This window comes from Heterocephalus glaber, unplaced genomic scaffold (assembly GCF_053883595.1).
Source record: "Heterocephalus glaber isolate CG9 unplaced genomic scaffold, H.glaber_assembly_v1.0 deba00001504, whole genome shotgun sequence".
Classification (NCBI taxonomy): Eukaryota; Metazoa; Chordata; class Mammalia; order Rodentia; family Bathyergidae; genus Heterocephalus; species Heterocephalus glaber.
The window spans coordinates 62,593,856-62,609,471 of record NW_028258324.1 but is presented as its reverse complement, the minus strand read 5'-3'; positions in this window follow the sequence as shown (position 1 = coordinate 62,609,471).

Sequence of the window (15,616 nt, the reverse complement as noted above, 5' to 3'; positions counted from 1 at the left end):
CTATCTTGAAGATAACAGGAGGCCGTATTTCTCTCTTTGTTGGATTCAAATCCAATTAATTCTCAACTAGTCATTTAAATTAGGGCTAGGAAAATAATTGAAGCTTCAGATTTCATCTTACTCAATAAACTCAGCTTTTTCCAATTTAAATTTATTTTTTAGATTTATTAAAAGCAAACACAATGAATAAAATTAATTATATGATTTCTGTATGTGAGGTGTTGATCCACAATGAAATGTCTATAAAATAAAGGCAAAGCCAGAAAATTTCCAAGTAATTTTCATGTCAATTAAGATTAGTTTTGGTCGCATATAAAAGGAAAACTAAAGTAGCATCTACTTAAATATTCAGAATTTATTTTTTAATATTAAAAGAGAGTCACCAGCTCAGTACTGACATGAATTTAGGCTCCTTGATTTTCTATGCTGATGGCTTCCATCCTCTCGGTCCAACACAATATCAAAGCTTCAGCTATCATGTTTGTATCTCATAACAGAAATGAAGAAGCAGGAGGAAAGAAAGGTATACCTCCCAGCTGTGTCAACTCTGGAAATAATACAAAGCTGTTCTATGGTATCACTTCCATCTTTATCTCTTTGCATATAAAGTAACTTATATAGCCACACATAGCATGGGGGGGCAGGTAAATATAAATTTTAGATGCATGCATTGCCAGGTCCATTAAAAGGGGACCCATGTCTGAGAGGGAAATGGACAAAGCCTTTCAGATAGCCAAGTGGCCACTGCAGGCCAACCTGAAAAATAATCATCCTTAGCCCTGTTTCTTCCCATCTCAATTTACTGAGGCTGACTATCTAGAGAAACAACATAGAATAAAAGTATACATGACACTCTGTAGCTGGATTATTCTCTCAACAGTCCTGAGAGAAATGTTAGCTTCTAGTAGAGGTTGTACAGGGCAGGACTTGACACAAGATTAAGCATCCCAGCTGTGTGTTAGACAGAGTTGGGTCCAAATCCCATTCTGTACACTCAAGCTGTATGACTTCATTTTCCTTAACTACAAAATAGAGCTCTCAAGAGAAACCACTCAAGGATCATTGCTGCTTAAGAGAATATAGAAGAAACCTCTAAGAATGTACGAAGTACCTAGTGACTCCTTGGCAAGAGTTAGCTATTATTATCATGATTCTCTACAGCAGTTTTCCTTGTCAAATGTCAAAAGACTTTTAATGTCTTTAACCAAAATACACTTATCATCATGTTCTAAGCTGAATAGGACTACTAACCTTATTGGCTATCTAATGACACAAAACCGCCTCATTGCTGAAGTGATGTAACCAGGAATGTCCATTCAGTCAACTAGTCAGGTCTCTAATAGGTGCACAGTTGTTTCTAGAATTTGGATTTTATTGAGCTGTATTCAATGCCCAACAAATCCCGAGTGGGTAAACTTGAGTCTGGACACATGGACACATATATATTGGTACTTTGAAAGAGGAATATGTAGGAAAGGTCCCAGGTTCTTAGTAGTAGACTTTAGTCTTTTGCTTGGGTAATAAAATATGTCTCAGACATTGTGCTTAACTTAATCTTCCTAAAGAAGTGCCTGTATATCCGTCATTGTATTTAATTTGACCTTCTTGAAGAAAACAGTCAGGGAAAAACCTCAGACAGCTGGGCCTAAGGTATAAATAAAGCTGTATTACAGCCTTCTATGCCCCTGGTACACTTTCTGTGCTGTAAAGTGATTTCAAATTCTTTATAACCTCTGAATTTCACATGAATCCACTAAGGTCAGCAAGGGAGGGGGAAGGATTGTTTCCCTTATTTTGCACACAAGAAAGCAGAGACTTCTACATGAAGTCATATGGATTTCATGCTGCAGAGCCAAAACCAGAATTCAGGCCTTCTGATTACAGACGGGTACCTTTTCAGCTCTGCCAGAAAGCAAATCAGCAGGGAGGCTGCTGAAAAGCTTTGGAGTTGTCAGAAAGCCGAATTTGCAAGCAGCTTCTGGAAGATCACTGATGACAGCAGGTGAGGCAGGGCAGCTGTTTTATCAGCTTATAATTTTGTGCTTGGAGCTCTCATAGATCATCCTTCATTTACCCTCAGGGAGTCAGGGACCTACACCTTCCTTTCATCATATCTGAGGTCTTTCAGGGATGAGACATCAGACCACCTAGAACTGGCACTTGTGATTAGCAAAATAGCTCCCTGGTGGGAATGACAGTAAAAGGAGGAGGCAGAAAATAAAAGGAAGGCTGGCTTGTTCCTTTTTTCATTCCTTTACTGGGTATTGAACCACCTTCTACTTGAAGTCCTGAGTTACAGATTAGGAGCAAAAACTGTGAAGTGAATCCAGTGTTGGGACTGGGGAGTCCAAAGTCTACTAGAGGAGAATGGAAATACACATGAGAAGCATTGTTTTAGAAAATCTGAAAGCAGTGCAGTGAGAGGGAAGAAGAGAGAAATGCTGCTTCATTTGTGGAGTGGTCTGGACCAGGCTTTGAAATACATGGAGTGACTACCTCTGAAACAGGTGGTGTAAGATCACGATGGACATGGAGCAAAGATGCCATCTGTCATGGTCAGAGAATTGTAAATGGTTCAATGTGGCTAGAACACATGGCATAGGGACTGGGGGTGGTTGGGTCAGAGTGGAAGGTAACAGTGGGAGATGAGTCTGAAAGGTATAGTGCAATCTGATGTCTAGGCCAGTGGAATTTATAGTTGATCTTGCAGGTAGGTGGTAGGAAAGGGTTGAATCAGGAGAGTAACATGATCAGGTCATCTTTGGAGACTGTTGATGACCCACTGGAGGTTGAATTGGTATGGGATGGGTGGTGCAGGGTGGGCAGAAAAAATTAACAGCAAACAAAAAAAGGTATACTTTGCTGGTAGTAGAACATAATGCATGTTTCCTTTCACTTAAACTTGTTTCTGATCTTTTATGTATTTGTTTCAGGCATTTTTCAGGCACTCTGGAGATAGCAGTGCCATTCCGTCTAGAGCAGGTATTATCTCCATGGCCCACCTGCATATGTGTATGAGACACCATGATCAGACTATTAAGAGGTCAGTAGCCAGAAGTCCAAAGAATAGGGGGGCACACACTGCAAAGCCCTTCAAATAAACCCTGGGAGGCTGCTGTGCTGCTGCCAGGCCACAGAGCTGGCCACTGACACGTATGTCTTTGCACTGGGCCCATCACAATTCAGTTTAGCTCAGATGGCTTCGTTGAACAGTATTTTCAGTACAAAGTCCCAGGCTCTCGCCTGTGAGCTGACAATGTTAGCTGGATAAGACCGATGCTGAGAGTCAGTAGCCAAAGGATATTTGACATTTCTTACAGCAATAAGCCAGACAGAATCACTGCTCAAAGTTCACCATTAAGGAGCTGAGCTTCAGGCAGCTCTGGGAAGACTAGGGATTAGTTATCTGCTTAAAAACCAGGGGACAGCCTTGAAGACACCTGTTTAACAGGCTCTCTGGTCCTAATGGCATCAATCAGTTTGGGCAGAGGGAAAAAAAATTGCTTTTTCACTGATTTAGTTCCAGGAGGATGGAATGACTTGTTCCTGGTTAAATTTTCCAGCCAGTTCAGTGAAGAGTCACATTCTACTGTCTAAAGCAGGAGATTTGGGCCACTGTGATCCCATTTTACACAGGGCACTGTCTTTAAAATCTCTTGAAATAAGTATCCTGCTGTACAGTAATTTCTTATGAATGAGTTTAGCATTTTTTACCTAGAAATAAAATATTTTCCCTATGTCTTTTAATCAACTTTGTCATGGATCTATTTCTGTCATGTTCTGCTCATTTACAAACAGCATGTGTACTTGCATAGCAACATTTCCCAGGCATTATTCTAAGTATTTATAATGTATTAATTTACTTAATCTTCACATTAACCCAAACAGGTAGGTCTTCATAGCAGATGGCAACATTGGAAAACAGAGAGGTTAAGTAACCTGCTGCGGTCACACTGCTCTGTGTGACAAAGTTGGAACAACACCCAGCAGAGCAATCGATCCTTCTTAATCTCAGGGCACAGCTGGTCATGAATTCATCCCTGGCAAGTACAATAATTTAGTTGAGAATCACAGTATCTCAAGGGCAATGTGTTCATTTTCATGGCCAATCTCTTCTTATTTTCTCTTTTGATCATTTAACAGAAAGAATGAAAGTCATTTCTAATAGCTTGGCGACCCTGCCAGTTTGATATTAAAATGCAGGGCATGTGAGCTGGTAGCTGCAGGCCTATGTCCTCATCCTAGATGCCACATTTCACAAAAGATTTCACAGTGATTTTAGTTACTTCTTTTTCACCTGTTTCTCATTATGGTTTTGTTTTTGTTTTTGTTTTGTTTTGTTTTTGCAAAGGGTAATTGAATGACTGGGCATTCAGATGCCATTCATTGAAAAATGGCTGCCCAGCTTTTGGTAAATGTGAGAAGCTCCCCTTCCACTCTCAGGGGTTATAAGAGAAAACGTAGGGTTATATGCTGCCTGTGTGCTCACATGATGCAGGGTGTACCTGCCCAGCTGGTAGGCCCGAGACCTGTAACTTGAGGCCCAAGCCTTTGCATCCTGATTCTGGGGCTCTGGGATTATGAACTCATGCTTTTCTTTGTGCTGGAGAATCAGAGGCCTGGGACACAGAGTGCTTAAGATGAACAGGCTGAAGGTGCCAAAGGTGTCTCTTTGCTTCCTCTCTCCCTTCTCTAGAGTGCTACGCAGGTTGCTTTCTTGACTCTTGCCCAATATGTGAGACCCTAATATTTCTCTTCACTCTGGTTTGTATGTTAATCCATTGCTAGCTCATGGAAGATTTAGAGATGGGAGTCTATTCAGAGCACCTAAATCTTAGTGTGTTTTCCAGGGTGCTTTAGAACTTGGAGGACAGAGATGGGCTACAGCATCTACCTGCCAAGACCAAGCTTTTATAAATTTTTCAAAAGGAAAGCTACTATGTTGCCATGTAGCATTCTTACTGTTTGATTTCCAGACATTAATAAAAGCTCAGGTCTGGTTCTTTTGCAACACACATTGTGGATCTGAAATAAGGTAGGAAGGTATCACCTCTGATTCCTGCCCCACCCCAGCACATTAGCGGGTCCAAAGATTCTCTTTCACAGACCTTCTCAGTTTTCTTCTTTCTGCTCTGATGGATGCCTCCTTCGTTTAATCTGTCCCCTTGATATACCCTTCTACCTCCCCTAATTATAGAATTATATAAGCAATTTTTCTATCTAATTATTTGAAACTGTTTTCGTTTTATAAAAAGTTATATAATTGGAAAGATTAGTCATATAAATGACTACATTTTCAAGATATGAAGGGTGAAAAAAATTAGAAGCATTAGAGGACAAAATCACTTTATTGTGTGCTCAGGATCTCACAGTTTACCAAATCTCCAATCAGCCATGTGATAGAGAAAATTAGGATGTTCTAATCTTGGCATTTTATTGGTATTATAGTTTTATCAATCATACTATTTTTCCCTTGCATATCTCCCTCTCCAAATGCTTGAAAAAACAAGTACTGACAGGTCCCCCAAGTCAGACCCCTGCCCAACTAGAAGGAAACCCTCCTCCAAGCAGACCCACTACCCACATCCACAGGAACACAGAGATAACAAGAAGCCAGCAGCCACCCTGCTGCTCCTACCACCGCCCTGTTTATCAGCCAGCCCCAGGCCCATCACCCATGGGATGCTAACATTTTCCACACTCTTGACTAGTGCCCCCTGCCCTACCTAAACTGCCCCATATCAACCATGCACACCTGCCTCTCAGTGCCAACGGCCTTCTCGCCCTTAGCCAGTTTGCACCCAGACAGCAACAAACTTATCACATGTTGCTTGAACTTTGCCTGCCTCGGTGGTCTCAGTTGTGCTGCGTTCTGAATTTACAAGTACTTCTAAACCTTTCTTATAGCTAGGGCTAATCTTTGGCCTGGTTCTGGTCAATAAAATGTAAAGGGAAGTCTGATGGAGAATTCCAGGAGAGGCATTTGTGTCCATTAAGAGAATTATTGGAGATAAAAGGCTTGTCCCCACTGCTTCTTATTTCTAAAAGTGTTTATATGAAGACATGATGGTGGGAGCTCCAACAGCCATCCTGTGTCAAAGAGGAGAAGGCTAAGGGAATTACAGGAAACTAACAAAGGGACTTGCTATCCTTGTGCTACTTAAATATTCATTCAACAACCATTTATTAGCTATGGACCACATATAAGACTCTACCAGTGTATATAAAAAAGAAAACAATGTTTCCGTTTATAGAAGGCTTCATTCTAATAGGGAGCACAGCAGCCAATAGTAAGTATATCTCAGGTAGAGTTTAGAGCTATGGTAAAAAATTAAACAAGTTAAAGGGCGATGTGATGATATTTTATTCAGATTGATAGAAGCAAGTCCCTCTGAAGGAAATGAAGGAGCAAGTTGTGCAGATGTGGGGTGTGAAAGAAGGAGAAGAGGGAGAAAAGGGAACGGCATGTGCAAAGCCTGTGGGAAAACATCCACAGCATATTAGGGAGGAGGAAGCCCAGAGAGGCTCAAGTGAAGGAGCAACAGGTGAAAAGAACAAAATGAGGTAAGAGAGATTCTTGAGGCCCAGATCTTTTAGAGGCTATAATAAGGATTTTTAGATTTCATTGTGAATGACATAAGAAATCATTGGAAGAGTTTGTGGAGGGGAACAACAAGGTACTTCAATTTTAACAGCACCTTCTTGGCAGACATAGAAAACATTAAAGGAGAGCAAAGGAAGAAATAGACAAGTTAGAAAAAATTGCAAGAATATCAGTGGCCAGATGAATGTGGAAGCAATCGGAGCTGGAGATTGGAGTCTAGTTATATTGTGAAAGTCAAATCATCCATATTTGTCAATAGATTTGGTAGATGTAGGACATTATTCCAGTAATGGGTTACATTCAGATTTCTTAAAATATGAGAAAAAACAAACTCTTATTTTTTTATGCCAAGATTAATGTTGCCTTTTCTTCCATGCAGCTGAAAGCATTCAGTTATTATTTCTTCATGTGTTTGTCTTCCCCCAGTCCTCCAAATTCAAACTGAATCACTAGAATCTTGGGCCATTAAAAGCTCTTGGACAAGGGTTTGCTTGTAATATTTATTAAACACCACTAATATATGAATCATAATTAAAATAAAATTGAGATCAAGCAGCTAAAAATATTCAACACGTGTCACAAAGGCCAGCTGAGCATGGTGGTGTGCATTTGTAGTCTCAACTACTTTGGAGGCTAAGGTGGGAGAATCAGTTAAGCCCATGGGTTTGAGGCCAGTTTGGGCAAAACAGCAAAACCTGGCTCAAAAATAAAAAATAAATACAAATTAGAATATTGCACTGACCACTGATAAGTATTCAGACTATGACTCAGGCTGTCACCTGAATTCAGACTACAATGATAATCCAAAGTGATAATAACAAAATAGTCTCAGCTACTTTCTCATGACAGCAGGACATGGCTGAGCCCACTTCCACCCAGGACAGCATTTCCTTCCTAGTGCTTGTCATGCTTTGTCTCACACTCCTGGCAAACTGGGAGTCCTGTGTGGGAAGGGCTTCCTGAGTTTCACAGGGATAGCAGAGGAGAAGAGCATTCATTGTCTTGCTGACTGAGATTTTGCCGTGGGGAACTGCACAAGAGAAAAGAGAAACACGATCCACAAAGAGGATAATTGAAAGCACTTTAGATGAAAGTAATCAATGTGACAAATTTTATTCTGGTGAAAAGTGTGGCAAGTCAAATGCAAGAGTGTATAGACTGGCATATACCAAATGAGAAGGAGAAGGAGAAGACAAAGATGAAGGAGGAGAAGAGGAAGACGAGAAGAGGAAGAAGAAGAGGAAGGAGAGGTGGAGGAAGGGGAGGTGGAGGAAGGGGAAGAGGATGAGGAGGAAGGGGTGGAGGATGAATTCACTAATGAGTACAGCACTTCCATGATCCAATCACCTTCCAAACATGTGAGATTTTGGGGGACATTTTAGATCTAAACCATAGCAAACCCTCTTTGGAAAGCTCTAGAAGGTTTCATCAGAGAAAAGCCATCCAATGCTAGCCCATACATATTTTAAAGTATTTTAGCAACCACATTAGAAATCATTAAACAGATCCAATGAAACCAATATGCTTGAAACTATATCATTGCATGACTTCTGGTTTTTCTCTATCCTACTTGCATCTCCTCTTTAAAGGTTTCTCCTGAGACAAGGTGAGCCAGTCCCAGCACCCAGAAGGAGGCTCCCCCACCGCCATTCCACGCTCCTAGGGCAGAGAAGGTGAGCAGCGTGGGTGCCAGAAGCAACCCCCCCAGCCCACCGTGGAAATGAGAAGACATGTAAACAAGTCTCAAAAACAGATGTCCAGGTCACCTGCAGCAATGCCAAAGGGAAACGAAATGGAGCAATCTGATACTCAACCACCTGGATTCTCTGAACTGGCAACAAAAGAGGATCTGGGAAAAATGAAATAAGAAATAATTACTCAGATAACAGCAAAGATTGTGCTCATGGTGCAAGACATGATTAATAAATCTAGAGAGGACAGAGATAAAAAAATAGAGGATCTAAGGAACATGATGGAATCCCAACATAGGAAACAAATGGAATCCAAAAAACCAATGCAAACAGATTTCCAGGAGATTAAAAACTCACAGCAGAATGAACCAATGTGAGGACAGAATTTCAGATATAGAAGATAAGATGGCAATTAGTGACCAGGAAAAGAAAATTGCTTTAAAATTGTAAAGGAACACGAGAAATCAATACAGCAGCAGCTAGATGATGCAAAGAAGAATAACCTAAGACTGATTGGAGTCAGTGAAGAAACAGGAGAGAGTGGAGATGACATAATAAATCTGTTCACAGAAGTGATGGTGGAAAACTTCCCAAGGAGGGGAAAAGAACTTGACATACAGATAAGGGAGGCATATAGGACTCCAGCTAGCCTTAAACAAAAAAAATCTACACATAGGCATATAATAGTTAGGATTCCAGAAATCCAACAGAACAACAAAATTCTATAAGCAGTGAGAGAAAAGAAACAAATCACATACAAAGGAAAGCCCATCAGAATCACAGCAGACTTCTCAATGCAAACTCTCAAGTCAAGAAGAGCTTGGAGTGATGTATTCCAAGCCCTAAAGGAAAACAGCCTCCAACCCAGATGATGTACCCTGTAAAACTATCTTTCAAAATTGATGGAGAAATAAGACACTTTCATGACAAAGACCACTGCAGGAACTTCATGAATACCAAACTGGCACTCCAAAAAATTTTAGACAATACACTAGGAAAAGACAATGAGGATCACAACCCCAGGAAACCCAGCAGAATGAATCCATTGGGTGTGACAAATTAAACGCAAAGGGGGAGAATCCAACAAAAAGAAAAAGTCATGACAGGGCTTTTAAAACTTTTAACTTCATCTCCCTAATGATTGCATAATTCAATCTTGTTATTGTGCTGATTAGTATTTTTCTGATTCTAGAGTTGCACACCATTCCTTGTGCTATACTGGCTATTTATCATCTTCTTATGTCTACTTTCTAATTGGGTTGTTGATTAATGAGCTGTAAGAGTTCTTTACATATTCTGGTCATAAGGTTATATGCATTGTAAATATGGTCTGTTTAAGGACTACTTTTCATTTTAATGATGTCATTTAAAATTCTAAATTTTGATGGAATCTCATTTATCAATTTTTTTCTTTTATACATCATGTTTTCTGTATCTTAGGTAGCTCTTGCCTACCCTGAATTCATAAACATTTTCTCTTATAATTTCTTCTTAAAGTTTTATACTTTTAGGCTTTCATATTTTGGTTCATAGATCCCTTCAAGTTATTTTCATGTATGGAAACAAAGGGTTGAGGTTAATTTTTTATATACAGATACCAGGTGTTCTAGTGCTGTTCGCTGAAAACACTATCTCTTCCTCGGCTCTTGAATTGAGTTTATATTCTATAAAATGCTAATGTTAAATAATCTTTCAAAACTCAGTGGACCATAAATGTGTGGTTGTAATTCTAGATTCTCTGTTTAATTCAAATGATCTATATGTCTTTCCTTATACCAACACTGCCTTGATTACTGTAGCTTGAGAAGAAGTCTTAAAATTAGGTACTAAACATCTTCCAACACTGTTTTTGTTTTTAACTTTTCTAGGTCCTTTGTACTCCTACATAACTTTTAAATTTCAATATCCAATTCTTCATTTATAGCAAGTATACATAGACCTGAATTTTTATATATACCTTGTGTTTTCTAATCCTGCTAAATTCAAATACAAGTTCTAGGGGCTCCTAGAGATTTCTTAGTATTTTCTCTGTAGATGATCATTTCATCTACATATAAAGATTTTGCTTCTACCTTGCCAGTCCTACCCTAATTGTGTCATTTTATTGCCAGATTATTTTGGTGGGGCCTAGGTTTCAAATTTAATGAACAGATAAAGAGTAAGCATATCTGCCCTTGTTCCCCACCTTAAGGAGAAAGCATTGTATCTTCTCCATTCATATAAGGCATTCTCACTGGAAGTATGGAGTACATGTCTTTAATCTGTTGAGAAGGTTCTGTTCTACTTCTAGTCTCCTGATAGCTTTTACCATGAACAGCTATAGAATTTAGTCCAATACTTTTTCTCCAACTAGTGACAGGATCATATGGCTTTTTCCTTTCCTCTGTTAAAACGATGACTTTTGGGAGTGGATCGTCCAGTGTTGAACCAACACTGCCATCCCTATAACAAAACTACTTTCTACATACTACCAGATCTGACTTCTAATACTTTGTTTTGTTAAACAAATTTCTATCTATATTCATACTATTTTCTTCTATTTTCTTTATCCAGTTTTAGGATTAGCACAATGTTGATTTCTTAAAATGAGGGGAGAAATGTTCCTTCTTTTTTTTGCTTTAATTGTTTGATATAATTTATCAGTTAAAATGTATATGAGCCTGCTGTTGTCATATAGGTAGGTTTTCAAGCTAGGAATATACTTTCTTTAATAGGTGCTATTCCAATTTTATATTTCCTCCAGAGTTAGTTTCATTAATTTGTCTTCCAAGATACTTAGAACTTGTCAAATTTATTTCAAAAAAGATTTTTGTAATATGCTTTCTATATCCTTTTAAATTCTGTAAAATCTGTGGTAATGTCTCCTAGATCTTGATATTGTAATTTTAAAAAATTTATAATTGATATTGTGTAATAGGAAGAAAAGGTCTAAAGGAGCAGGGGAAGTGGGAGGGGTAGGGGAAAGGAAAAAAAGGGAAAAGAAAAAAATATGAGAAAAGAAAAAAAATGGAAACAAAGTCTTTGCAAATAGGGAAGGGTGGAGGGGGTGAAGGGAGGGAAGGAGAAGGGGAAAAAAATAAGAACCAAGATACTCATGTAATGGTACAAGATCCCAATGATGAATGTAACTGTATTTTATATCTAAAATGTACCAATAAACTTAATGGGAAAAAAAATAAAGAAAAATAAAGGTTTCTCCTGAGAGAAGAAAAAAAAAAAAGAAGGAAGCAATATGCTTGATTAAATCCAATATATTCAAATATTATTTCACATGTGGTAGCAGCCATAGTTGTGATCAGTTGCCACATGTGGCAAGTTTCCACCATGCAGATCAGTGCATTGTTAGAAGACAAAACATAAGAAAATTCAATAGAACATTTCTGAGAACAAAACACAGTGTATTTTTAAGGACTTACTAATAAGTTTACGTTTGTTTCCATGTACAGATCATTTGCAAGTTATCACCATCTACAATAATATTGGAGAAAGAATTCAAGACTTGGAAACGGAGGTGAAAGGAGGTTAATAATACTTAACAAGATTGTAAGGACCAAAGGAGATGATACCCAGGTTTTAAGAGAACAGTAGATTGTGTGGCTATGCCTTTACAAATAGCATTACTCCTTATTTTAATTAGAATATTGGTCTTTGGTTATAAACACTTCAGATACATGTAGGTGATTTTTCTGCTGTTTTGAAAGCAATTCTACATTAGGAAAGACTGACCAGGGACACATTTAAATTCCCGGTAGTAATCAGTTAGATAAGACATGTGGCATTTCATCCCAGCATCCATGAAATATATGCATCTTCACACATGAAAAATCTAGAGAGTTTTTGAACATAGTTACAGATGTGTGGGGAGAGGGAAATGGTGATGGCTTATCAAGCATTTTCTGATTAAAAATCTGATTTAAGAATACTGTCTTCAGAAAGACCCAAGTACACATACATAAGCAGGCTTCTTTCCAGTGACGTCTGAGATCTCTGAATTTCCTTGTAATTACATTCACCAGAGGAAATCAGCCTGCTCCAGGCCTGGGCAGTCTCTCTCAGCAATGCCAGCATTTCACGGCATTGCAAACCACTGATCACTGCCACAGCCCTCTGATAAATGCTGTAGGCTGCGAGCATGTGTGCTCACTGAACTTCACACGTTTCCATGGATACATGAATTTCAGGGCTAAAGCACACATTTACTGTCGCTTTTCTTGTCACCAAGAGTCCTGTAAACACTTGTGCTTTAAGATTTTGTGCAGAAATTTAGCATTTTATAGAGAAAAAGTCAGAATTACTTTTTCCCAAATGCACTGTATGATTTTCCCATAGGGCAAAGTGCCTGAAATCATTTATATTTGTGGCCTCCTTTAATAAAAGTGATGCACTTTTATTTATTAGACCAATAAAAGGCCATAAAGCCTTGACTACATTGTGAAGTATCGCTTTTAAGTGACAATATATAGATAGAATATGTAAATGTTATAATTAATAAATAAGAAATTTAAGTGTCACTTTTAAAGATACCCTTGTGTTATATTTAAATTTGTAGTTTAAGATTATTCTTTGTAATATATTAGGATACATACATTGACTATTCACACATCTGTAGAGATGGTATACATTGCATCTCATGCACTATAAGCTGAGGCTCAGAAGTTCATAAAGAATGTGTACCATGGTGTCATGCAGCTAGTAGGTAGTAGACCTGAGATGAAAACCTAAGACTCCCATCTTACCACCCAGGACTTTTTCTTTGTCTTTTTTTCTGCAGCATGCAGGCTACTTCTAAAGAAAACCCACAGATGCCCTTCTTTGCCATATACTGATAGGCTTTTTCTATGCCTCTGGTCTGGATTCCATCAAATTGTTCTCTTCCAGGTCGATCTCCCTGCCTACCTGGAGACTTAGCTCAGCCTAATTCAGCAAGCACAGTCATTCCAAAGGAGTGAGAGCCCCCAGAAGCATTACTGAGCCTCAGTGTGTGCTGTTTACAGCACCTGTAAGGAAGCAGATCTCTAGGTGCAATCCTATTGACTAAGGATGAACAAGAAGCTTCAGTAATTTGTAAAAAAGAAAAAGAAAGGGCCAGGGATTTAGCCCAGTGGTTTTGCTGCCTGCTGCACAAGCACAAGGACCCGAGTTCAATCCCCAGTACCAAAAAAAGAAAAAAAGAAAAAAAAAAAAAAAAAAGGAATCCAATCTAAGTAGACTTGTTTCAAAAAGATTGTACTTTAATACTATGGATTTTGGAGGCCAAAGTTTGAATGCTTTGATTGACTGTCTCCACTCTCACTTGTCATGCTGACGTAGCCAACAGTCCCTGTGACACCTGGACAGACGTCTCCAGGAAAGCCCTGAGATCTTCACAAAGACCCTTTCCACACCAGACTGTCTCCCTGAACTTGGGCAGGTCTTTTATTTTTGTGCAGCTTTTTTATTTGACAATGTTATTCATTTTAACCTTAAAATAATTATTGGGATACTTGAGTTTATATGCACTTCTTGCTCTGTTTGCATTTTTTAGTGCTGTTTTTAATAAACAGAGAATAGTTGTATGTAGTTATGCAGTATGGTGTGAGGCTTTAGTGCACCTAAAATAATACATAATGATCAGTGTATTTAACATAACCACCCCCCATACACTGATTATTTCTCTGTGGTAAAAGCATTCTGAAAATATCCAATAAAAGATTGTTAGTGTGTGTGTGCGTGTGTGTGTGTGTGTGTGTGTGTGTGTTTTAATCTAAAAGGGTTTTAGGGTTGAGGCTGCAACTCAGTGGAAGAGTGTGCACTTAGTATTCAGGAGGCTGTTGGTTCAATCCTCAGTACCATAAAACAATCAAACGAATAAATATAAATGCACGACTTTCTGAGGCCTGACCTCAGTTCTCCCCCAGGAGGCTGTGGGCGCACAACTTCATGTCTGAGGCTTCCCAGCAACTGCCAGGACCTTAGTACACACGAGTTGGCTGTGAGGATCAACTAATACAGAAGACATGAAAGCGCTTTGCTGATTATAAGATATCCACACATGCACAAGGTCTATAGGGGATCATTTTGAGGCTTTGGTCTAATATCACACAGTGTCAACTGGTTGTCATTTCCATGTGTTAAAAAGGCAAATAACAGCTCTTGTTCCCTCATAATGCTTTTGAGAGAATGTGAAATTTAAAAACAAACATGACTGAATACCCTCTACTATGGTTATTTCAATATGTTTCAACCTTTACAACTCAACTAGGCAGCAACCAAGTGTACTACCTGCATGCTGCTTTCACTGGCTGTAAAAGCCAAAATAATGAGGACTGGTTATCTGGCTGTAATCTAACATCTGCTCCAGCCACAAACCATGCACAACCCTGGAGCTCACAGCTGGAGATTATAGATTCAAATAAACCTTACCTATCACTGCCCTGGGCTAATTCCTCATTCTTTCGGAATGTAAATGTTGATTCTGTGCTATTCATCCATAGAGTACCTTGGAGTGCTCAATCATCTCTCCCATCTACAAAAAGGAAGGAAGAATTCAGCTCTCTTGTATTACAAAGCTTTCTGTTTCTTCTATAAATTCCATGTAGGCACTGAATTGGATTTGCTCTTAAATGAATGCATTTTATCTATACCTGGCAGGAATCTAGAACTAAAATTACAAAATTTATTCCATTTTAATTCTATTATGAGGCATTTAACCACAAATACCCCCAAAATGAAAAGATAATTTATCATTTTGTCCTGACTGAGCAACCCTCTTCAATTCAAATTCATGAATCTCTAATGCAGGGAAGAGACTGGATGATTAAGTGTCCGATTAGAGAAAACAGATTAACCTGGCAAACGTAATAAATTTAGCTCATAAGCAGGATGGCTTTATAAATGCTCACAATAACTCTCCTGTATAAAATTATCAACTACTTCCTTCAATGATGACTCAATTGGAATAGTTGAGCCACATAAAGGATATACATGTTTATGGCTTTCTGTCTGAGACGTTAAAGAGGTATTTAAGTGCATAAGTGATTCAGTTCATAACTCTTCACATATACTAAATAGGGAAACTGTGAGAAAAATGGTAACATAAAAAAAAATAAAGCTACAACCTCTCAAATGTTCTGGTTTCCACTTTGCTAATAATTACATCTGGATTCCAAATGCTTTCAGTTTCCTTCTCTGGACTTTGTTTCCACAGGTTCCAAAGTCAGACCTCACATTTCAGATCATGTACCCTCAACTTTCACACAGGACTCGATGATTCCTTTAGAGAAACAGCTCTTATGCCATTGTGACCAGCACATAAAATTATCGAGCTACTAGCTGCGATTCT